Genomic DNA, 23,215 nt, shown 5'->3' with positions numbered 1-23,215 from the left:
TACCAAGGAAGTGGTTATTTTGAAATAAAATCACGTTTTAGTGGTCTGCATCGCGTTAGCGCACTTCAAATCACCCGCCTGAAAGCGGTCTTTCTCACATCACTGTTGCCGTGCTCAGCGTGGCCCGCCTTTACTGCGCGGCGGCGTGCCCCATTCGGGCATCCGGCAACATCACACGCATGCTGTATTTTGTCTAACTTTCTGTCAGAGCGACTTTCACGAGTGCGCAAAACACACGCGACAGTACGCGGTACCGAAACTGCCACTGAGACGCGACCGCGTGAGCGAAGCAGGGCACCGGGCGAAGCGCAGTTCGGCGAAAACGGAACCTTTGAACCACGCGCGCCGTTCCCCATGGCAACGCCAAAAAGGTTCTTTTTTCTATGAATGAAACAGAAACGAACAAGCAGCATTTTATTACGTTTCTTGATGCAGCGGCAGGTTCTTTTTTTATTGCAGCTAGTTTGATTACGAGTGACTAATTGGAGTCGGACTCTCTCACGTCATCGAGATAATTTCCAAAATGTCCCGTTCGTGGCGCTCATCGTGTGATAGATTTAGCTTAATTTCTCGTTAAATAGGGCACTGCTGTTGATAATATTGCCGTTTTAGACCTTGTCATACATTGAGTTTTCGCTCTGACATAAATTGTTATTTGCCTTTAGTGTCCCTTTAACGCCAGGAAATGTGTGCACTAAGTGAATGGACTGACACAGTGACTTAGTCCTCCGCTACTTTTTTCCTTTCCGTGTTTCCTTTCTTTCCTTACTTTCTTTAGACGCCAGAGCAAATTTTTAATGATTGGGATAGCTGGCTTATCGCCGACTGTACTTGTTCTCTTTCTCACCATTTAACAAACAAGCGATGCATTTTTGCCACCCCCCAACCTCCCACCTTTTTCCTGTTTGTTTGTTTAGACATATTCACGAGAAACACTGGGGCTGTTATCTCTTGACGCCTGCAACTCGCAGTACCGCATTTAAGCTCTAGTGTTCACGCATATAAAAAAGAAGGATATGGCTTTGGGGGGCGAGGGTCTAAAAGAAGCCGACCACAAGTGATAGCTCACAGTTGGTTTGTTTCTCTGCCCAGGTCATGCCACAACAGCCGATAACCTGATACCCACACTCTCTTGAATACACGTTCAGACAGAACTGATCGTACATAACCATAACATGTGACGTAGGTCATAGGTCGGCATTGCATAGGTCGGCAAAAAAAAAAAAAAAAAATGGGGATCACTCACACTCACTCAAGAAATATATTTCGCTCTGAGGGCTCACTCGGATTCAGACTCACTAAACTTTTTCTCAACCGGACTCACTCGGACTCAATTTCACCGACATATTACTCAGCCGAACTCACTCAGACTCAGACTCACGGCTTGACCTGAGTCTGAGTGAGTCTGACTGAGTCGACTCATGAGTCCGTTAGCGAAAAATTAACTTCTTCGATCATGATGTCAATGCTCTTTAACACCAATATCTAACATATTCGGTGCTCTATGATACATCTTTTGATCTTGTACCTTCAAATACGAGTTATTAGTGGTTTCAATTCAGCAAGGAAATTTTTATGAAATGCGCGACTCACACGACATATTTTCATGAAGAACTTCCCGTGAAAAAGTTTGCGGGGAGGTCATGGCACCCCACCCCCATCTCACGCCTCTGATCAATAAATATTGAGGTAGCGCATGAACTCTAGTGCGTTGAGATATGTGTGAATAGATTTCAGTGTAAACGTAAGCCGATGTAAGCCTGATAGTATACTGCTGAATATGAGTAGATAGGACCATATAGGTCAGCAATAAAAGGTGGAGATCACTCAGACTCACTCAAGAAATATATTTTGCGCTTATCTCACTCGGACTCAGGCTCATCAGTATTTCCCTCAAGCGGACTCACTCGAACTCAGGCCCACTGTAATTTTCCTCAACCGGACTCACTCGGACTCAAACTCACCAAAATATTGCTCACCCGCACTCACTCAGATTGACTCATGAGTGAGTTTGCCGACCTCTGTACGTCACACTGTAGTTTTCTCAGGACTCAGGCTGTTTGGTTTCTACGTCCTCCAGACGCATAGAATGTGCGGATTTGACATGCCGGAAGCCCGTGATCAAGCGTACTGCAGCGCCGCTTTCTTTCTTTCTTTTCTTTTCTTTTTCTTTCAAAGCGCACGCGGACTGTCGATGGTTTGTAATCTGCATGTGTAACCACAGCGTGCAGTGGTATTATACGTCTTCCACGCGTATGATATTCTTTGCGTTGTGCTTGTGTTTTAAGAAGAAAATACAGCTAAATGCGCATGACTGTGACTCTGTGGCTAGCGCGAGGTATTAGGTTTGTGCTGCTCTCTCTTTTTCCATATCGTTTCTTGACTTTTAAGGGTCCTGAGGGCATTACGTTCCTCTCCCTTTCTTTCTCTTTCTCTGAATGAACACCTTTGTAACGAAATTTCTTGCGTCCCTTATTGCATCTTCATGTCGTTGATAAAAGTCATATTTTGTACAATCATATTCTTTCACTTTTCATTCCCCAGAAGCTTAAGATCAATAGATTAAATTAAAGCAATCGCTTTTCACCGCGTTCGCCGTGACGACATCGCTATTAGAGGTGTGCACGGGCTCCGGGTAGCCCGAAAGCCCGAGCCCGACCCGGCCCGCGGGCCGGGCTCGGGCGGGCCGACGTATTTTCACCTCGGGCCCGGGCCGGGCTCGGGCTACTTGGAGTTTTATCGGGCCGGGCTCGGGCCCGGCGCAAAGCCCGACTCAAGTCCGAAATGTAGAGAATGATCGGGAATTGTGAGGAAGAACCTGCCACAAAAAAAAGCAATGCTTGCAGTTGTTCAGTGAGTGGAGCGACATTGGTGAGAATGTAGCAGTTACAAAAGATGAGCTCTCCGATTATCTCTCTATGGAATCGCCCTCCTGTCCATCTGAAGTTTTAGTCTTCTGGAAGAAGAAGCACCAGAGATATCCCAAGCTTGCCAGGCTGGCAAAAAAAGGTATTAGCAATTCCGCCGACGAGTGCAAGCAGCGAACGTAACTTCAGTTCGGCGGGCTACATAATGCAAAAGCGCCGCACTTCATTGCAGCCGGAATCGTTGGACTGCTTGCGGTTTTTGCACGACAATTTGTAATCTGTGTAATAGAGATTTCGTCGTGTGTCGTTTGATCATATTTGATATGCTCAATAAAATGCCAAATTACCGGAAAACAATGTTTTGTTTTCGCAGCGAACCTTCAAAAAGCCGGGCCGGGCCGGGCCGGGCCCGGGATTGTGTTTTTGTACGTCGGGCCGGGCCGGGCGGGCTCGCAGTCCTTTGCCGTCGGGCTCGGGCGGGCCTTCGAAAAAGTCAGCGGGCCCGGGCCGGGCTCGGGCTCGGAAATACGGCCCGTGCACAGCTCTAATCGCTATATACATAGGCGTGCGCTGGGTTCCGCTTCAGGGGGGGGGGGGCAAGGGTTCGTCGCAGGGCTCCCCCTCCCACTTATGTCAATGTATGGCGCTGACATTGCGCCCCCCCCCCCCGAGTCGCATCGCCCCCCCCCCTCTTAGGTGAATAGGTGGGGGCGCCCCTGCTCCCCCCCCCCCTTGCGCACGCCTATGGCTACATTCATCATCATCATCAGCCTGTCTACGCCCACTGCAGGGCAAAGGCCTCTCCCATGTTCCGCCAATCAACCCGGTCCTGTGCTTTCTGTTGCCACGTTATACCTACAAACTTCTTAATCTCATCTACCCATCTAATTTTCTGTCTCCCCCTCACGCGTTTGCCATCTCTTGGAATCCAGTCAGTTACCCTTAATGACCACCGGTTGTCCTGCCGACGTGCTACGTGCCCGGCCCATATCCATTTCTTCTTGATTTCAACTATGATGTCCTTAACCCCCGTTTGTTCCCTGACCCACTCTGCTCTCTTCCTGTCTCTTAAGGTTACACCTATCATTTTCCTTTCCATCGCTCGCTGCGTCGTCCTCAATTTAAGTTGAACCCTCTTTGTAAGTCTCCAGGTTTCTGCTCCGTAGGTAAGTACCGGTAAGATGCAGCTGTTATATACCTTTCTCTTGAGGGATAGTGGTAGATTACCATTCATGATTTGAGAATGCTTGCCGAATGAGCCCCATCCCATCCTTATTCTTCAAGTTATTTCACTTTCATGGTTCGGCTCCGCGGTTACTACCTGTCCTAAGTAGACGTACTCCTTTACAACTTCCAGTGTCTCGCCACCTATCGCAAAGCGCTGTTCTCTGCCAAGATTGTTCCACATTAATTTATGGTTACATAGGTTGACTCTATCTCTATATAGTTTCCGCATCACTGCACGGTTTTAAATTAAAGATGTGAAACAGCGAGCAAGCGCTCAGGGCATCAACAAGGCCCTGTTCGACGTAACATCGACGAATGACAAGCAGGCATCGCGTGCTCGCACGCCTACCACGAACCCCGTCTGCGCGTTGCAAAACTGGCCGAGACGCCGCGCGCATGCGGGGCGAGAAGCGGGGGCAGACGCATGTTCTACAACAAAGGGAGTGCCCACGCTCCCGGGAACTGCTTCGCCAGAGTTCCGTCGAAGAGCAGCCAGCCAGAGGGCCAGACACGGGGCGTCCGACTCGTGTCAAGGAGGCTGCAAGGCGAAGCGAAGAGCGACGCCCCTGTTTGATGCACGCCATGATGCACACGCGACGGTTCTCCGTGGGCCGCGGTGCCTTGGCGGTGCCGCGTGGGCAAGAAAAGCGCCACCACGTCGCTTCGGTGCGCAGATGCGCCCTGACGCTCCCGCTTATACACCCCGCGGGTCGCACACGGCTGCCCAAACAAAACAGTCCGCCTCGCTTTTACTTTCTGCGTTTCTCCCGGACTAATGCGAAAAAAGAAGCGAGTCATGCTGGAGAGTGCTACGTGTCGACGGATGCCAGCTGCACCGTTTGCCGTTTCCTAAAGACCTCGCCCGTAAAAGCGCAATTTATCTTGCTTTTCCGTAGCTTTCGCGAGCAGAACCCGCGTAAAGTTGGCAACCTAGGGCTATATAGGACTGAGCGCGAAACTTAATGAGCTCGGTGATTGTCTGCCCTAATGCGTACGCGTTCGCAAAAATCTCCACGGTTCGCGTTCCAGTGCGCGGGCATTGCGCGCGGTTGTTTAGTTCATCTTCTAACGAAGAACGCAGCAGGACAGGAGGAAATAAGAGACAGACGAGCGCAGACTCACAACTTGCTCAACTTTCGACGTTAGTTCGTACATTGTTTCGCTGCTTGTGCAATGAGCAAGAAACACACGACATTCGCGAACGCCTCTCACTGAAGATTTTCCGTAAAGTTACTCAACATGGCTCTCAAAAATGACTCTGTAGCTTTATACAGTGAACAGCGCCTGAACACATAACGAGTGCATGGGGCATGAACATAGGCGTGCGCAGAGGGGGGGCAGGGGGGGGGCGCAAAATCTGCCCCGTACATTGACCCTTCTAGTCACCTAAGGGGGGGGGGGCGCAAAATCTGCCCCATACATGGACTTTTTAGGGTGGAGGGGCGCTGCGATGAACATTCGCCCCCCCCCCCCCCCTAATGAGGAACCCTGCGCACGCCTATGGGCATGAAAAATAAGAGGAATTTCCGTGAAATTGACCGCGTATCGCGGGGCAGGAGTGTGAGAGATTCGAAAGTGTCCAAGTGAGCATATTCCAGACGACTCTCGAGATCGAGATATTAGTAGGGAGCTTACCACACATCCGTTCTCAGGGGCGTAGCCAGAAATTTTTTCCGGGATGGGAGAGGGGGGGGGGGACGTTGAACTCCCCCAAACCCCACCCCCCATGGCTACGCCAATGTCCGTGCCAATGCATGGCAAAGCTCCTTGCGTGTAACAGTGAGGTTAACTATATGAAGTCGGGTCATTGTCGTTTGGAATGGCGTTGCTGTACCTTCGGCGTGTCTTTAGCTGCTGTTACAGGCAATGCAGAGGTGATGAATGACAGCGTCATATAAGCGAGAATGAGAGATGACAAGTTATAATCGAAACACGATGCGGAGAAGGACAGGCCTCGTGACCAATGACAGAGACCCGGTGAATAAGTACACGGATTCGGCAATTAGATATACGTACATATATTAAAAAAATCCTGCGATCGCAAGGGCATAGTGCTAACTTGTCGTGAACATTGCAAGTGTGCTGTAGTGTTAAACACACTTTCACTTTCACTTTCATTCCTTAAAGAACCCTTTGGCGGGTATTACATAAGGGGTGGGTTATACAGAAATATTACATGGTGAACACTTGGTTACAAGGTGCATGGTGATGTAATTGCTTCAATGAAGTCAGGTGACCAGGCTTGAGACAGAAGCAATATCATTCGCAAGGTCGTTCCAGTCTTTGGGTGCTCGAAGAAAAGAACATGCGAAGGCGACACTACGCGCATAACGACGGGCTACGTTTAAGGAATGGCCTATGCGATGGGATAGGCGTGATGCTGGAAAAATATATGGTGCGTGATTAAGTGCGCTGTGGTAGAACTTACGGAATAATGATAAGCTAGCAATGAGACGGTGATGGGAAAGGGTTTGTATGCCAGATTCTGTTTTTAAGGATGTTATGCGGATGTCATGCGAAAAGGCGGAATGATTTAACCGAATGACACGGTTCTGAAAGGCCTTGCGGCCGCTTGTGAGGAAAATATGGCGATGAATCCAAATGGCTGATGTGTTTTTTTAGTTTGGGCCGTGTAAGCGTGTTAGCGGTGCCTTTATCTGATAAAACTTCATCCCGTTCGTCCGGTAAGGAGAAAGTGCAAGATGGCTGCGGGTTGATGGTTTGCCGCAATTATTTAGTACTTTCACTGTTAATGTATAGCTAGGTCATAGTGAAATTAGGTGAACTTGCTTTGATGGATTGCTGCGAGATATACGCGTTCAGCTTCATAGTGGATACTTGTCCCATGAGTGCAATTTCGGGTTTTGTTTAGCTTTACGAAAACGGCGCTTTTTCTTGTTTTTGAGTTTTTAAAGATTTTTCGCGAACCATGATTTGTGGCACTCTGCGTGAACCGATAATGTTGGAATGTTCTTATTGGTTAAGTACGCTATTTGTTCCCTGAAAAAAAGAGAGACCAGATTTGCTGAAACATCGCTTCGTACTAATCGTAAAACTGTTATTATTCATTGCGTATCGTCAAGAAAGTAGCCAAGACGTTTTGTTCTGCCGCCACCGGCCTAAAAGAGTATCCAAAATGGCGCAAGTAGCCAAATCTGGCAACCCTGGATGAAAAGAAGTTGTGATTTGGAACGACATATGATCCATAGAAATTTCCGAATCCCAATGCATCTCAACGGTGGAAAATGAACGTTGTTTGTTAAAGACAATGTGGACGCCTCCAACTCTGCTTCCCTGCCGACATTTGAGGATTATTTCAAAGTTTGGCAGGTTTGATATTTCAGTATCAAGAACATATTTACTCAGCCATGTTTCGGCTAATATGAACGCGTTATTCCCAGATGACAAAACTATGTTTGATATTGTCAAGTTTTGAAAGAATGCTTTGTATGTTAGTGTACTGGAGATAACTGAAAATGACGTAAGTACGCGAGCGGCAGGTGTGGCACGGCAAGAAAGAGGAGGGTGGGGGGCTGAAATGGTGGGTCTGCTGAAAATTTGCTGAAGAGAAAACAAAACAAAAAAAATCGGCAGATCCCACGCAGTGTGGGAATCGAGGTAATGCGAAGAAGCCAGCAAAGAGCTGCATACATCGTCTTGTTTGTCATTGAGGCTTATGAAGGCATTCATGTCGTGACATCTAGTTTGCTATATATCGCGAGATTGTCATACATGCATGCGTGTATACACTGGTATATGCCATGATAATGAAACACATATTCTGCAAAATATATACGATGCATGACCTGCTATTTATGTTCGTCACGCACTCTTGTCATGCCATACCAATTTAGGTATATATCCAGTAAACAAAATGGCCGAGAGTGCACCATGAGCGTGACGTCTAGATCATACACTACATGACATGCGTGTCATGATTTTTATGTTACCACCTTTTATTTGTGTTCGCCACACAGTCACGTCGCGCGATACCAATTTTGGTGTATATCAAGCTAGCCAAACGGCCGCGAGCGCACCATGAGAGTGGAATGTTAATCATGCTGTACATGATATGCGTGTCATGATTTTCATGTTAATTCCTGTTATTTATGTTCGTCACACAGTTACGTCGCGAGATACCAATTTTGGTGTATATCAAGCTAGCGAAACGGCCGCCAGCGCGCCATGAGCGTGGCACGTAAGTCATACTGTGCACGACATGCGTGTCATGATTTTTATGTTGCCACCTGTTATTTGTGTTCGCCACACAGTCACGTCGCGCGATAACAATTTTGGTGTATATCAAGCTAGCGAAACGGCCGCGAGCGCACCATGAGCGTGGAATGTAAATCTTGCTGTACATGATATGCGTGTCATGATTTGCACGTTAGGACCTGTCACTTGTGTTCGTCATACACTATGGTCACGCCATACCAATTTTGGTATATATCAAACTAACGAAACGGCCGCAAGAGCACCAATACAGTGGCATATAAATCATGTCGTTCATGACATGGATATCATGATTTTCATGTTATGACCTGTCATTTATGTTCGTCATAAAGTCACGTTACGCCATACCAATTTTGGTGTATATCCTATTAACGAAACGGCCAGGAGAGCCCAAAGTCGTAGGCGGCTAGATAGATAGATAGATAGATAGATAGATAGATAGATAGATAGATAGATAGATAGATAGATAGATAGATAGATAGATAGATAGATAGATAGATAGATAGATAGATAGATAGATAGATAGATAGATAGATAGATAGATAGATAGATAGATACGCTCAAACTCGCAGAAGTTCGCTAAGAAATGCTTCGCATTTAATAGCAGCAATACATAACAATCGACTCTATAGTCCATCCGAGCGTCAAAAAAGCTCTCAGTACTTCCAAAGCTTCCGCACTGCAAAATCGCATCGTTGAAACGCCCTTCTTTTAAACATTTTTTTTTTTCTTGGGGAAACTAAGAACCGGGCGCATGAAGGTACATCTGCTTCATGCCATAAGAGCCATAAGAGCACCGCGTATCACAGTGAGGAAGACCGGCAGTGTCCTTGGCCGCTTTTTACTGATGGCGCGGTGCCACGAGCGCGCCTTCCTTCCTAAGCAAGAGTAAGTGGGCGCTCCAGCGTCTTCCGCCTCCTCGTGTTCTGAGAACGCGTAACCTGGCGGCAGCAGCAGCAGAGTAGAAGGGGGAGCACGCGCCAATGCCCGCGTATGCAAGAGCAGCAGCCTCCGCCAAACGACGTCGGCCGACTTCTCTTTTACCCTGACGACTTGATCCAAAATTAACACCTGACCCATCACGACCTGCCTCGGCGCGAGTCTAGAAGCCAAGTCGCCGCCGTCTTCGTATACATGAGGACCTGCGGAGACTGACGTGTGAGACGAGCGCCGTAAACGGAGCGCGACCGGTGGGCTGTGCACGCGAGGGACGCCCGCTATTTGGGCCGCCGTTAGCGCGCGCGGGCGAGCTCCGCGGTTTGTGCATGTACGCGAGAAGTGGCCGCGGCATGCCGGCCTCTCGGCCGTGCAACAGGCGGCGGACGCGACGTTGTGCATCAGGCGGCGACGAGAGAACGGCTTGTATACGCGGGAATCACTGCCTCCGCGAAAAACGGGGCAGACTTTATACCCCGGCGAGGCGGACACGTACCAATCAACGTGTCATATTCGGGAGATTACACGGCCGCGTGATTTTGCAATTCAAATTCCTCTCCCCCTCTCCCATCTACCCCCCCCCCCCCTCACCTGACGTCGCGATATAATACGGAGCAGTGCCTTGGTATACTTCCAGTGTTAGCTCCAAATTATCGTCGGCGCCATTTGGAGGCTAAGGGCTTCCTTCGTGATGAGAAAAAAAAAAAAAAAAAAAGACCTGATGATTAGGCGTTAGTGGCAAAGATGCGTGATGCATCTAGGAAGGAAGGAGGCAGACACGGAGGTGATGATAAGAGGACGCGTATCGCTGTGCGCAGAAGACTTGGGGTTAATGATGCTATTCTCGTCATCACCTCAACGTTGTTGTTGTTGGCCAACATCGAGGTTCAAAGGAGACACCGTCAATATATCTAAGGCGTACTGAGGTTTAAAAAATTAAAAAAAGCCCTTTTGAGAGTCGTCACTCGAAGAAAAGTTCGTTCATCTAAAACGTTACCTCTGTCCTGGAATAATCCTTCTGTTGTCGGAAACTGCGACGCTATTAACCGATATCTTCCCGTTATGCCACGAACTCTTACTGCTGCGATATCGGTGCCACGCGTAAAGAAGAAAGCTGACACCTGTCCATATATAATCGAGCAGTTATATTGTAATGATATCATGTATATGTTTGTCGCTAGCCGCGGAGACCACGCACACGGCCATACAGTATTGAAGCTCAAATGACTCCCTCTTTGAGCACTTAAAACAAAAAAATAAAGGAAAGCTTATTCGGCGGAAATACAGTGACAATTGGACGCTTTTTAGCGGAGCCATATATGCCGTCTCTGCAGAACTTGCGGCTGTGTAAAACACCAGGATGTTTCATCCCAATAAGTTAAAAGGTAGCAGAAGAATGACCAGCGCCTCGAGCTCTGTGCAGAACGAAGCTGCTTACGTACAGACCGCGCACGCAGGGAAACGAGCCGTGTATACTGATGCACGTTTCGTCTTCCAAAGGCGTCGTCCTCGTGGAGCGCAGGCCTGGCCCCGTTTGGCGGCCAGGCCCCGTAGCGTCGCGTCCCGGGCCCGCGCGCGCTTCGTTGCCGGATGGGAGGGCGAGACGGAGGAGGCGCACGCGGAAGTGGGCCATTAGCGACTTCGCCCCCGCTCAGCAGCAACAGCGGGCCACACGAAAGGGCGAAATCCGGTCGATCTCCCCACTGCATAGCGCGAGACACCCCCCCTCCCCCCGATGCAGTTGGCAGCGGACCGGTCAATGACAGCGGCGCGTTCAGCAGCCGGCCTGAGACATTCGGCGGCTCCCTCGAAGAACAATGGGTCGTTCATTAGAACGCCCCCGAGAAGGGGGAGAACCCGGCGCGCGAGAAAGTGTTGTGGCGTAACTCCGATGGACAGCACTGGACGTCCATTATCATCCCTTCGCGGACTCTTCCACGGAGAGGGTGGCTGTGGGGCGACAGCTGCCAGACCACGCGCTAACATCGAACGAGGCGGCGGAGACGGCGACCGAGACGAGATGACGGACGTCGTCCCGCTGGCCGCCTGGACTGTGAGCCCACTGTCGCAGGCCAGCTTTTCACTCGGTCGCGGTTCACCAACGGAGTCCGCAAAAAAAAGAAAAAGAAACGCGGTGTGGCTGTATTGTATTTGATGTTCGACAATATAAGTCGATTCGCGGCATGCGCAGTTTTCTGCACCTCACATTTTGTCTATAGAAAGAGACGCCCGTTCTTTCAGGACTGCGTACTGATGTTAAGTGACAAGATTGTTCGTTACAAGTTTTCTTAGTGGCCAATATTGAAGGCAAATCTAAAGTGTCAGGACAATTACCAGGTACTTACTTGCAACGACCGCATGAGGGCCTTGAACCGTCCGTGTAACGCATGCAGTGTCAGAGACACGTGAACTACGTGCGTATGTATGCGTGTGTCGCGACTGTGAACCGTTGGCGGCATTCGACGTGCCGTCGTGATCACCGGAATTTTACGATGCATAAATCCATGCGGGCAGGTGCTACGGATTCCACTGGCTTCTATACAGGAGACCTTTTCGTGGACTTTCTGCCGACAAGACATGTTTATGAGGCTGCACGCAAATATAAAGCTGTCAAGTTGGGCTGAATGAGATTGCGGGCCACCTGGTGCTACAACCACCTGCTCTTGCTGCAGCTCCTTGTTCTCAGCCTATAAACCGCGCGCAGCAATGATCACATCAATTCTTGCCCAGAAGTTCAATGACATATCGGTATATGAACTTGTTGCGTGGATGTAACCGTTATCTCGAATGCACAGCGTATACTTACAGCAAGCGAAGCCCACCACGCACTCAGATATTTTTGTCGGCTCCCGCAAAAACACCTTATATCAAAATACTAATCTACATGTGATGATGTGACCGAGTAATAGATGACGAAAGATGTCAGAAATGGCCAACGCGCGAGTGCCATCCGACATCCAAAATGTAAGACAAGTACACATCACGCGATGCTGTTCGGACACGCGAACAAACTGAGGAGTGAAGCATATGCCCGGTGTACAGACACTGTAAAAAAAATAAGGGCAGGGGAGGGGGGATTCGCCGTGATGTCTCCTTATCAGTGGCGTTGCACAGCAAAGCATGAAGTCGCGGGTTCGACCCAAGTCGTGGCGGTTGTGTGCCGACGGGAGTGGAATAATTAAGCGCGTTAATGTATTCCGCGCATCAGGTGCGCATTCGTGAGCAATAGCGGGCAAAAATTAATCTGGAAACATGCACTGCGGCGTCACTCATGACCCCCAGTATTGGTAATGTATATGGTCACGAGTGTGCAAATCACAGAGTTTAACATAGGGAACGAATGAGATGTGCTTGCAGCTCAGAGAGATCGCAGCTCAGTGTTCCGTATACTGCTGAGGTAGTAAGGCACGCGTATGATATGCCTCATTCAACACCGATAAAACGACGCGGTGCGGGTAGCAGCTGTCTGTCGGGTCGTTCTTTTTTTTTCCGGCCGTCGTGATGATCCCATGCGAGAAGCTGTCAGACAGGGACGAGTGAGAGGGAGGGAGCACAAGCCATAACAACCGGAGCACGAACTTGTCCGCGCGAATGTTCCTGCCAAGGAAGAAAAAAAGATGCGCATAACGGGAAGTTGCGGCGCAGTATAGTTTCCGCGTTTTTTGAACGACTTGAGGGGGGGGGGGGATGATGTCGGTTGGGGGCGGTGCGACGAAGGCGTTTCCAAGGTCAGCCGCTAATGGCAGCGGCGGCTGTATAGTATATATATATATATATATATATATATATATATATATATATATATATATATACACACGCCTTTCTGCTCGCGGCACTTGGTTGTCCACGGTTGGAAACCTCAACACGCGCGCCTGCCACTCGCTCGACGAACCGAGCCTCATGGACCGCGGAAGAGGTCAAGTTTTTTTTCCGAAAGTACTCCGCGCTGCCGCCACGCATGCTTTCACTGCAGCACGCGAAGTGAAGAGAGAGGGGGGGGGGGGGGGCACCAGAGGCACCACACACGCGCACTTCTTCGCAGTTCAGAAAAAAAGAAGAGCAAGAGATGAGGGAATTGAGAGGAGGGGGGGGGGATTAGGCGAGCATCCGAAGTGGCGTAACGATGGCGGCGGAAACTGGCAGTGGCGGCGAGAGAGAGAACGGTCACCTCGCCGCGGAGTCTTCGCGGCGGCGCAAATGTAAGCAGCGTCCGACGCGAAGCGCGCGCGCGCGCGCGAAAAAGGCTGGCCGGTTGTTGTAACGGAAGGAAAGAGATGCGCGCGATCCTTTTTATCTGCGCGCGGAAAGGGCTTTAATTGCCCCAGAGTAAGAAGCGCGGGGTCGGCCCGATTGGCGTAGCTTCCTGCTCGTCAACATTTTTTTGCCGCCCCAAACTGCCTGCCACCGTTCTTAACGGCCGCGCGTACGCCCGAGAAGAAGACACGCGCTGCACCACTATCTTCCGCGCGCCGTTTAAAAGATGTGTGTTTCTCCTTTATGCTCTCTCTCTCTCTCTCTCCTGCTCGTATCTCCCGGTATTTAGCTTCGATGCCTCGGCTCAAGGAGAGTCAGCCAGCCTGTTCCTATCTGTATCGAGCCGCGCCAATTAGGCGCGCGCTGGCCCTGTCACGCAATCGAGCTCACTGTCGCTATCGCGCTCTCTCTCGATGCTGTGCAGGGTTAGCCTGCGATCTTCACAGTCAAGTTAGAGCTAGTAAATGGGAGAGGGAGTTTCTTTTAGTTCGTTTATTCAGTGACTTTGCAGAACGCGAGTAATATGGGACTGTATATTTTCCTGCGCTCCTTTCCTCCTGATAAACAAACTTTCCTTTGTTTCTTTTTTTTTTTTGTTGAATGTAATTAAGGAGAGGTTGGTGCCTATGTGTGGCGCAGGCTACTCCTCTTCTGTTGCATAGTTGTCGTTCAAGTTTCCTTTATTTCTCTCTTTGCGCAACAGTAATCTCAGCTAGTACTGTGTGCCGATTCATTTCGAACATTATACCGGTAAGTGGCTATGGCGTAGCTCTGCTAAGCATAAGCTTTCGGGATTGATTCCCGGCTGCCACCTTCCCATGGCGCGCCGTACGAAACAGCTCGTGTACCGTATCCTTCATGTGCGCATTAATTAATCTCAGGGGGTCAAAATTACCCACCAAAACAACGTTGCGCACAGCTCACTGTGCATATATTGGAAGTTAGGCGCCCCAAATTAATTTTTAAATTACTTTCCTTTCTTATCGTCCACCACTCATGGCCAGTCAATCCCGGTGGTAACGGAGCCCCTCGAACCACTCACGAAGAGCGAAACAGAAAAGTAATTGAAACATCCCGACCATAGGGCCTTTTTTAATAATTACCTTCATTTTTCTTTCAACAGACATGGAAAATGAAATGGATCATTAGGAAATGGGGCCCATGGTTGCATTGAGGCATTGCAGCTATTGTCAAGTGTTGAAATGGGCGCCATTGTGACAGGTCTTGACCTGCAATTAGGGCCGAAATGCGGACTAATTGGTCGCACTAATTAGGATATGTGAGCGGTTGTACCGTCCATTTCTCTTCTCCTTTGTCGTGCCCTGTAACATTTTACAGCAACATTGAATTCACGCTTGCGACATACATTTGTTGTCGTTGTTCTAATGACTGCTACACGAACAGCGTGGTGGTGTCTGTGCGACTCTTCCCGTTTGCAAGAAAAGTGATCTGTATGCTTAACCAAGGACGTGTGTTTGTTCCCTTAGCGGGACCCGCCACGGTGGTCTGCTGGTCGTTAAGGTGCTCGACTGCTGACCCGCAGGTCGCGGGATCGAATCCCGGCCGCGATGGCCGCATTTTCGATGGAGGCGAAAATGCCAGAGGCCCGTCTATTTAGATTTAGGTGCACGTTAAAGAACCCCAGGTAGTCAAAATTTCCGGAGCACTCCACTACGGCGTCTCTCATAATCATGTCGTGGTTTTGGGACGTTAAACCCCAACAATTATTATTACATTCCCTTAGAGGAAGCTCATATACATCGGTCAGGGACATAGCAAAGTGGAATCGCAATTACACATCGTTGCATTCAAGTGATATGGAAGGTTTTTTTTTTTCTTTTCTTTTTTGCCTTCATAAGCCGTTAAATTTAAGCTCGTAAACGACTTGCGCACAGGCCTGCGCGCACTGTAAGGAGTAAGTTGAGCGGCAAATACGGGCGTCACTTAATACGGGCAAAATTCCTGTTAACTGATCATTGATGAAGTTCGCCAGCTTGTCGAACGTCCGGCCGACCTAGCTTCGAAACGGGCTTACTGCTTCTGTATCGACGCTTCTCTCCTCATATATCTTAGACTTGCTTAGACTTAATAGGCGGGGGTGGGGGGGGGGGTTGCTTCGATGAACCTTCCCCCCCCCCCCCTGAAGGGAACCCTGCGCACGCCTATGAACATGTGCACACTTGGCCGCTTGTATATGCGTAGTGCTGGCAAATATTGAGAATCATCGAGCATTACAGTTACAGTCACGGCCCGTTCTGTGGCTCAGGACACAGGACTGCAGTTTGGACAGAGAGAAATATATACATCTAAAACACACGCGCCCGCTGAAAGAAGTGACTGAGCTGTGACGAGTTGCCTATTTCCCTTGGGTATGCCGCATCAGAGCGTGAAGCAGTGCGAATGTTTGCCAATCCTTCCTGCGGATGTTTACATGCGCATCGGAGTGGAGGTGGAGTTCCTCTGCTCGAAGCCAACGAGGGCGACACTCTTCAGCGAGCAGCGGCTACACTGCGCTTCCTCCTCTTGTCTCGAGCTGCATGCTGCGACTCCGTTCTTCGCGGGTGGTGGCGGGGGTAAGGAAAGGTCTCATCTCCGTTGTTCTGGTGAGTCGCGGCATCCCCGCGCACAATGGGGTGCCCCTTTCGAAAGCCCGGAGAGACAACAGACCCGTTCCGCAGGGCACACGCACAAACACATGGCCGCCGCCGGTCCGTTTATTTCTGCGAAAGAAGTGGGGGGGTCGGCCGCCGTCGATTGCGAAAACGGCGCGCAAGGGTTTCGCAGTGACGACGGTGTCAACAGTGCGCGAGAAGTGTGCCACGCGGGTGGCCCAACGCAACCTAAACATCGCTTCCTGCCCTCCTTCCGTGCACGCAGCATGCACGTTGTCTCCTCGACCCCTCTCGCTGAGACGCGCGCGCACCTTCAGCCCTTTTTTGTGCAATCGCTCCTGGCTGGCATGCTTGCGGCCACACTGCTGTTTGTCCCGCGAGCAAGGCGACACAGTGGCGTGCACGTGTCTGTTTTGCGAGCAGTCCGCCTTCACCCTAGTGAAGAAATAAAAAAGAAAACGAACACGTTTCTTTTTTTCTTTCTTTTCTATTTACCAGCCGACAACGATGTCTCAAGCTTCACTGTCATCTCACGTTTCCAGTCGCACCTCCCGTATACCGTCGCGCGCGCGCTTTCTTTTTTGTTCAACGCCACACGGCGATTTCTGGCTTGTCGCACGCCTATTCGCCGCGGCCTCCCATGTTGACGCACGCGGGGCAAAACGTTGTGTATACCACGGAGAAAGAAGAATAATGCTTGCTCTGCGTTGTATGTACCGAGCCCTCCTCCGCTTCCATCGTGACAGTCACGGCCTCTCAAATACATACATTTTGTCGTGAGTGACGCAATGAGACGAGTCAAAATGGAGAGCGTGTATCCGGCAGATTACGGCTATTACCGGCCGTGTCCACTTTCGGTGGCTCCTCCCGCACGGTTGTTGCGCCGGTCTCATGACTCGAGCTCTCTTTGTTTTGTAATGCTCCTCGCGCAGACGTCACCAGCAGAACGAGAAAGAACATGGCTGAGCGCCGGCGCTTCGAGGCCGAATCCTGCCGCCGCAGTGTCGCGAACAGGAATTCGAGAAGAAATAATTATGTACGGCCTCTGGGAGGCCGCGGCCCGGGCAGCTTTGACTGTAACGGGCGAAGGTTTCGATGGACATTTCCTAGGCATTCGACACGTTCCCCACGCTTACTCTCTTAACGCGATCAATCAGCTTTCGGTATACCTTTTGCGTGCCTAACTTATCATAACTTGTGTTATCTATAACCTTTCTACGAGTAAAATGAAAGTTTTTTTATATTATATTTTGTTTATTGATTTAATTTTATTTTTTGTCGTAAGTATCACTCTGTGGCGCTTAGTGTCGGCAAACCTGTCCCAGTTAAAATAGAGCTCGATTGCGGAGATAGTATTCTGGAGGATGTAGTTGAGTGTTCCGTGGCCTATTTATTTTACTTTCCAGGAATAATTTTTCCCGAACATATTTACAACGAAACGATAAAATCAGCGCGGTGACCCGTAATATACCAAGACAAAAAGTGAATATTCGCAGCTGCATGGGCGTTTTTTGTTCTTTTTTGTATTTCAATTTTGCCCACCTAGAAATATTTGTTAAAGCAAAAAAGAAGAAAAAAAAAATTGAGGAAGAAAATTGTCAACCGCGGCCGCCAGCCATCATTCACCAGTCGCCCCGTAAAGTCGGATTCTTATCTACGCCGGAGTCTCCTTCACTGAAGCGATCACTCGTGCCATCCATTGGTCTACATGGCCGCCGAATGGTCATCGCTTAGTCTCGATTATGCTGCGTCTCGCGCTGCGTTTCAGCTACACTTTCCTCGAACTAGATGCCCCGCATCATTTCTTACGGGGAAGCTACCATGGCGACGCACTTAAGTATCCGAAACGAGCGACGGGCCCCAAACGAGATCTCGCTTCCTCCGTCCCTTCGCGCGCGTGCCGCTCGTCGAGAAAAAGTAAGTCGGCCCGCACGCGTTCGTCTTCGGTCAAAAAGCGAGGCCAAGTTTCCTCCTCTATCGGCCGCCAGACTTCGTAGGTCGTCTTCTTCGTGCATTTTTCTGCGTTCCTCGCGTCAGCTGTACGACATTTGCATAAGAGGAGCGCCGTTTCCTTCCCGAGCGGCGGGCTACATGTGCCTGGCCCTTTCAAAATTTGGCCCTTCTCCGGCGCCTCTCCGAAGTGGCACGGAGCTAAGGGATTTCTTGTTTCTTATTTTTCGCGTGCACTCGCAGCCTGCCTTGTCATTCCATGGGCGACCGTTGGCCGCCGCATGAACTCTGGAGGTTGTTGCGGGCGCGGGGTTGAGTGGGGGGCGCGAGCTCGCGGGAGCGACCACGCTACACGCCGAGGTCAAGCCGAGCACGCGGGGTCCTCCTGCTCGGGGCGCTGCTGTTCCCTCTTTGGTCACCCGTTAACACAGTTTTCTTACGCAGGGGCCCGGTTCTGGTTGCGCGGGAAGGTCCCGGCGCAGCGAGTAGTAGTGACCCCGCCATGCGAGCGGGTCAACGACGGCTGACCTTGCTGAGGCGGCCCTAGCGCGCGCGCTTTGACGCCGCCCGGACAAGAGGAGCGCCGTGTTCGGCGTCTTTCGCGGACGTGACCGCGAAAACGGGGCCGCGCGTCCCGAGAAGAAGAGCAGCGCGCCGAAGGGGGCTCTCCCCTCTCGTCTTGTCACGCGCGCCGTTCAATACCGTGCCCGGCTGCCGCGCTCATTTGCGTGTCGCCATTGTGGCCGTGTGTGTACCAACACACGCCGTTTCCGGACCTCTCCTCTTCTCCTCCTCCCGTTTCTCCCAGAGCGTGCGTTCGCAACAAAGCGGACCCTTTTAAATCCCCCTCTTTCTTCCTCTTCCGGAGTTGGTGTTGTTGTTGTTACGCGCGCAGTAATTGTGGTAAGTGGTTGCGTAACGCTGCGGCCCGTCTTCAGGCACTACCACTCTCTGCAACCGTCCAGGTGATCTCGTGCCCCAGACATTTTTAATTACAAAATCGTACCCCGCGTTTCCAACCGACCGTTGGTTACGTCTACTGGGGACAAGACGTCCCGTTATCTGTGGGAGGATTGGTGTCGGTGGTACGTGTACCATACGACTGATAAAAGAGAACCGGAATTAAGAAACGGAAAAGAAAGGAGCGAGGAGGGTTCTTGATTTTTTTATATCCTCACTCACCTCTCCTGCACAGCTGATGAATGTAAGGCTAATCGTAATAACTGTTGGGGTTTTAAGTAAACAAAAATACGATATGATTATGAGAGCCGCCGTAGCGGAGAGCTCCGGAAATTCCGACCACCTGGAGCCTGACATGCACCCATATAAGCACACGGACTTCTAGCATTTCATCGTTATCGAAATGCGACCGTCGCAACCGGGATTCGATCCCGCGACCTTCAGGTCAGCCGTAAAGCAAATGTATAGGTGCAGGAATACAAAAGAGTCTACGTTGATTATGTGCTTGAAAAGATGTCTGTTGTAAACGCTAGCCAATGACATCGCTTGATTCGCTTAGTCACGTATTCAACTAAATAGGACCCCTTTGCTTTGCGATGATAAGCATTAAATGACCTGAACTGCTGACTTTCTTTGGTATCTTCTTGTAACTCAGAGCATGCTAGCGGAATGAAACTGGCGCAAAGGACTTCATGTGAACAGATTGGATGTGACTTTCAGTTGAGTACACGTAAGCGGCAAACGTCCCTGTCAACACAACGCATGGCGTGCTGCCTTTGTGTGCGAAGTTCATTGATATTCCGCATGTACTGTAGATCCACTCATTTTTTTTTTTTGTAGACATGAAGGTGATCCCGGCAATGTACCCACCAAACTTGGCGCAATTATAGCAATGACCCTTACAATTGTCGGCAATCTCTGAAACTAAAGCACACCAGGACTGCAGCTTTCGAATAGGCGCGCACTTTTCACTTGCATTATAATTTTGACCAGGCCTATATTTTAACCTGTGCTGCCGATGTGTGCACGACTCTTTTCTCGTTACAGAGAGAAAAGTCACTATACTGAAAATGTAGTCTTAAAGGGACACTAAAGAGCAAAACGATTTTTCTCATATTAGTAAAGTAGTCTTTCACGATACCAAAAACACCACGCTTGCGGCGAGAAGACGCTTAGTAAGCGAGAAAACGCGCAAAAACAAAATGTGGGTGGCGAAGCCACCTTGAAGTTTCCGCACCATTCGCCGTGACGTCACATATTTTGACGGCGCCTACTAGGGACTACGTAGTTCCTAATCGGTAAAAATGAAGTACATTGTCCTCTGAGGGGGCCATAGGCTTAACATACCAAGTTTGGGGTAATTTTCTTGAGCCAATGGCGCCAAAGTACGATAAATACACTTTGAAATCCGTGACGTCACGCGGGGAGATTTCGGCGCGAAATTTAAAAATGATACTTTGTTCTTGATTTTGTCCTTCATTAATAAACCTATGATGGCTAAATTAACGACATTAGAGTTCGTAGAGCACAATTTATCGATCTAAACCGATTCACTGCTTCTCTTTAGTGTCCCTTTAACCAGTACTAAAAAAAAAAAAAAAAAGCTGTTACGTTAAACGTTTTCTGAATAGCGAACTGCATACAATCATCACAATCATTATCGAAGGCAGTAATGGCAAAGAGCACTTACAAACGAAAGGCTTTATGAATTCGGCCCCTTGTCTTTCTTGCCCAAAGAACCAAGGCAAGCAGAGAGGCGTGATCCACGTGCAAGTGACGCAACGCAGTCGTGCAACGCGCCCCTTAGTAGTTGTTTACTTTTCAACGCATACGCGATATGAGGACATCGCTATAAGGTACTTGGAGAGCATTGTTTAAACGGCAGCATTGCCTTTACAAAACCGAGGTCTTCGCCTGTCGTCGTTTCACTTCACAACAGCTGCAGTCTTTCACTGCGAGAAGGAACCAAGTACTGCGTCGTCTGAATTGCATAGTAACGATGCTAAATAACGACTAAAAGAAAACATAGGAATTCCTTTTTAGTTACCAGACGTTTGGTCGCCTTTTATGGCGGCAAACGTGGCGACAGAGAACTCATCTACACCATTGTCTGCGCATTTTGTTGTGCCTCGGGAACGTATACGTGGTACGAAACAACGACGAAGATAGGAAACTTTGAAATCACGTGTATGTTCTTTCCACCAGCTTCCGAAGTAAGCGGAGGACAAGGAGACACAATTGGACAGAAAAAAAAAAGTATATTGAGCTGCGTTCTTCAATGTTTAGTTCAACGAATAAAGCGAGCATACTTTTAAGCAGGAGCGCTCCTTCCTCACTGTGTTATTTGTGGATAGGTTTGTTATTCCAGTGGCGGCAGTATATATGCTGGATGTGTGCCGTGAATCAGGCAACTTTGCAACCTTTGCTTCTTTTCTTCTTAGTCGAACTACCAACTCTCGCCCCGAGTCTTCTCTGTGTATCCCGCCAGTGTACTGCGCTCACCCGGCGTTCTGGCGAGCGTTTCGCTTCGTTTGAGACTGATTTGTGAAAAGTGGTGTGAGAAAAACTACGTGCACCTTCGCATACCTTCTGTCATGCACATTCTGCCCCTCTTGCGTCACATTGCTACGGGCGTGACATTGTTCTAAGCAGAAAAATGCGAAAGGTGAAATGATCGTCAAGCCGCACTTCATTTCATCTCGGGACCATCAGTTCCGGTTGCATTGCCTGACTTCAGAGAGCAAAGGAGAAGCAAAACTATCAGGGGCAAGTACAATTTTTAAGCTACAGCGCTAGAAAGATCCGACAAACGGCACAGCCCAGCACGGCTCTGAGTACGCAAATTCGAGATGTTCGCCAAATGAAGGTTATGCGTTATAATTTTGAAAGAACACATCACGAAAACCTGTCGCACCACATCAGCATCACGTTCAAGCGAGCTTGAGTCCCGAAGAACTCGGCACTTCCACGATGTCCCCGACATCTCGCCAGGACAGAGTACTTCCGCGACAGAGCTTTTCAATCACGCCCTTATGGTGCGGCTTCCGACACTAATCCGCGCCTGCAATCTTAGTAGAATATGACGGCACCCTTTTCGAACGAACATCGTTGTAACCGCAGGCGAGGCACGAGCAGCAATACTCCGAAGTCCAAGACAGCGTGGAACGCCCCCAAAAGAAGGGTCGGGATCCGTTTCCGAGTACTACACTATACGGTAGATGCTGACAGGACAACCCCTGACCGAGGCGTCGTCAGGAGTAGTTGTGTCAACACAGCGAGAGAGCTCTCAAGCACTGCCAGGAGATATCCCCCGCACTTTATCAACGAAGGCACAGTCTCGCGGGGACTCACCAGTGCGCATGGCCTCGACGTCCGTCGATAGCAGCAGCAGCTCGTCGGCGCGCAGTTTTCTCCACTGGCGACAGGACGAGGCGGGATCCTTTCGCCGCGACAACGGGGAAGGGGCACCGGCAGTCCCGCTGCCGGCCGGCTTCCTGGTCTTGAAGCGACAGCCCGCAGGTCACGCGGGCGGCCGCCGCGATCGGCAGCCGTCGTCGTCCCGCGCGGAAGCTGTCACAACACGGCAGAGCGAACGGACCAGGCGAGTTCGAGACGGCGCGAGCACGCGGAGCTCACTGGCACTTCTCTCCGGCAGACGCAAATCATCGAGCGGCGCAGGTGCCGAGGGCAGCGGCGGCGAGAAGGGAAGCACTCCTCGGAAGGAAGGGAACCGAAACTAGCCGGGCAACCCTTCTCGCGCTTAGTACCCTCCACCTGTTTCTTTCTTCCTCGGAGAACGCCATCCACGCGCGCGATTTCGGGGCGCGCATACAAACACACGCGGGCATGCAACAGTTGCGATGTGGCAGGTCGCCCGCCCAACGCAAACAGAGAGAGACCGGCAACACCGATGGTGGGAGACGTCGCATGTAAATGCGGGGCTCCGAGATTCGCGAGTGTCTGACGTCAAGCTGTTACGAGGCGACCCCCGCGCGACCCGTTGCGAGGTCTGGGGCGCGCATGTAGCGACTTGGCCCTTGCGATTTCGTGCACGTCGTGAGGAGGAGCCGTGTCACTCGAGGGCAAACTACGAAATTTCGCTCTGATGGGGCTGCGAAAAAGAAAAAGAAGAAAGGCATATTCCTTTCCTTTGCCTTACAAAAAAAGGAACCGTGG

General features: G+C 50.1%; 1 protein-coding gene across 1 annotated transcript in view; it reads right to left on the bottom strand.

Moving 5' to 3' along the window:
- LOC119395211 (calpain-9) overlaps positions 1 to 22,673 on the bottom strand; it is a 111,610-nt gene extending 88,937 nt beyond the window's left edge. The window contains exon 1 of the mRNA XM_049415527.1: positions 22,391 to 22,673. The gene's annotated coding sequence lies outside the window, so the exon portion shown is untranslated. The remainder of the gene's footprint in view (positions 1 to 22,390) is intronic.
- Between the last annotated feature and the right edge of the window lie 542 nt (positions 22,674 to 23,215).

This window comes from Rhipicephalus sanguineus, chromosome 1 (assembly GCF_013339695.2).
Source record: "Rhipicephalus sanguineus isolate Rsan-2018 chromosome 1, BIME_Rsan_1.4, whole genome shotgun sequence".
Taxonomy (NCBI): Eukaryota; Metazoa; Arthropoda; class Arachnida; order Ixodida; family Ixodidae; genus Rhipicephalus; species Rhipicephalus sanguineus.
This window is presented reverse-complemented; position numbering and strand designations above follow the sequence as displayed.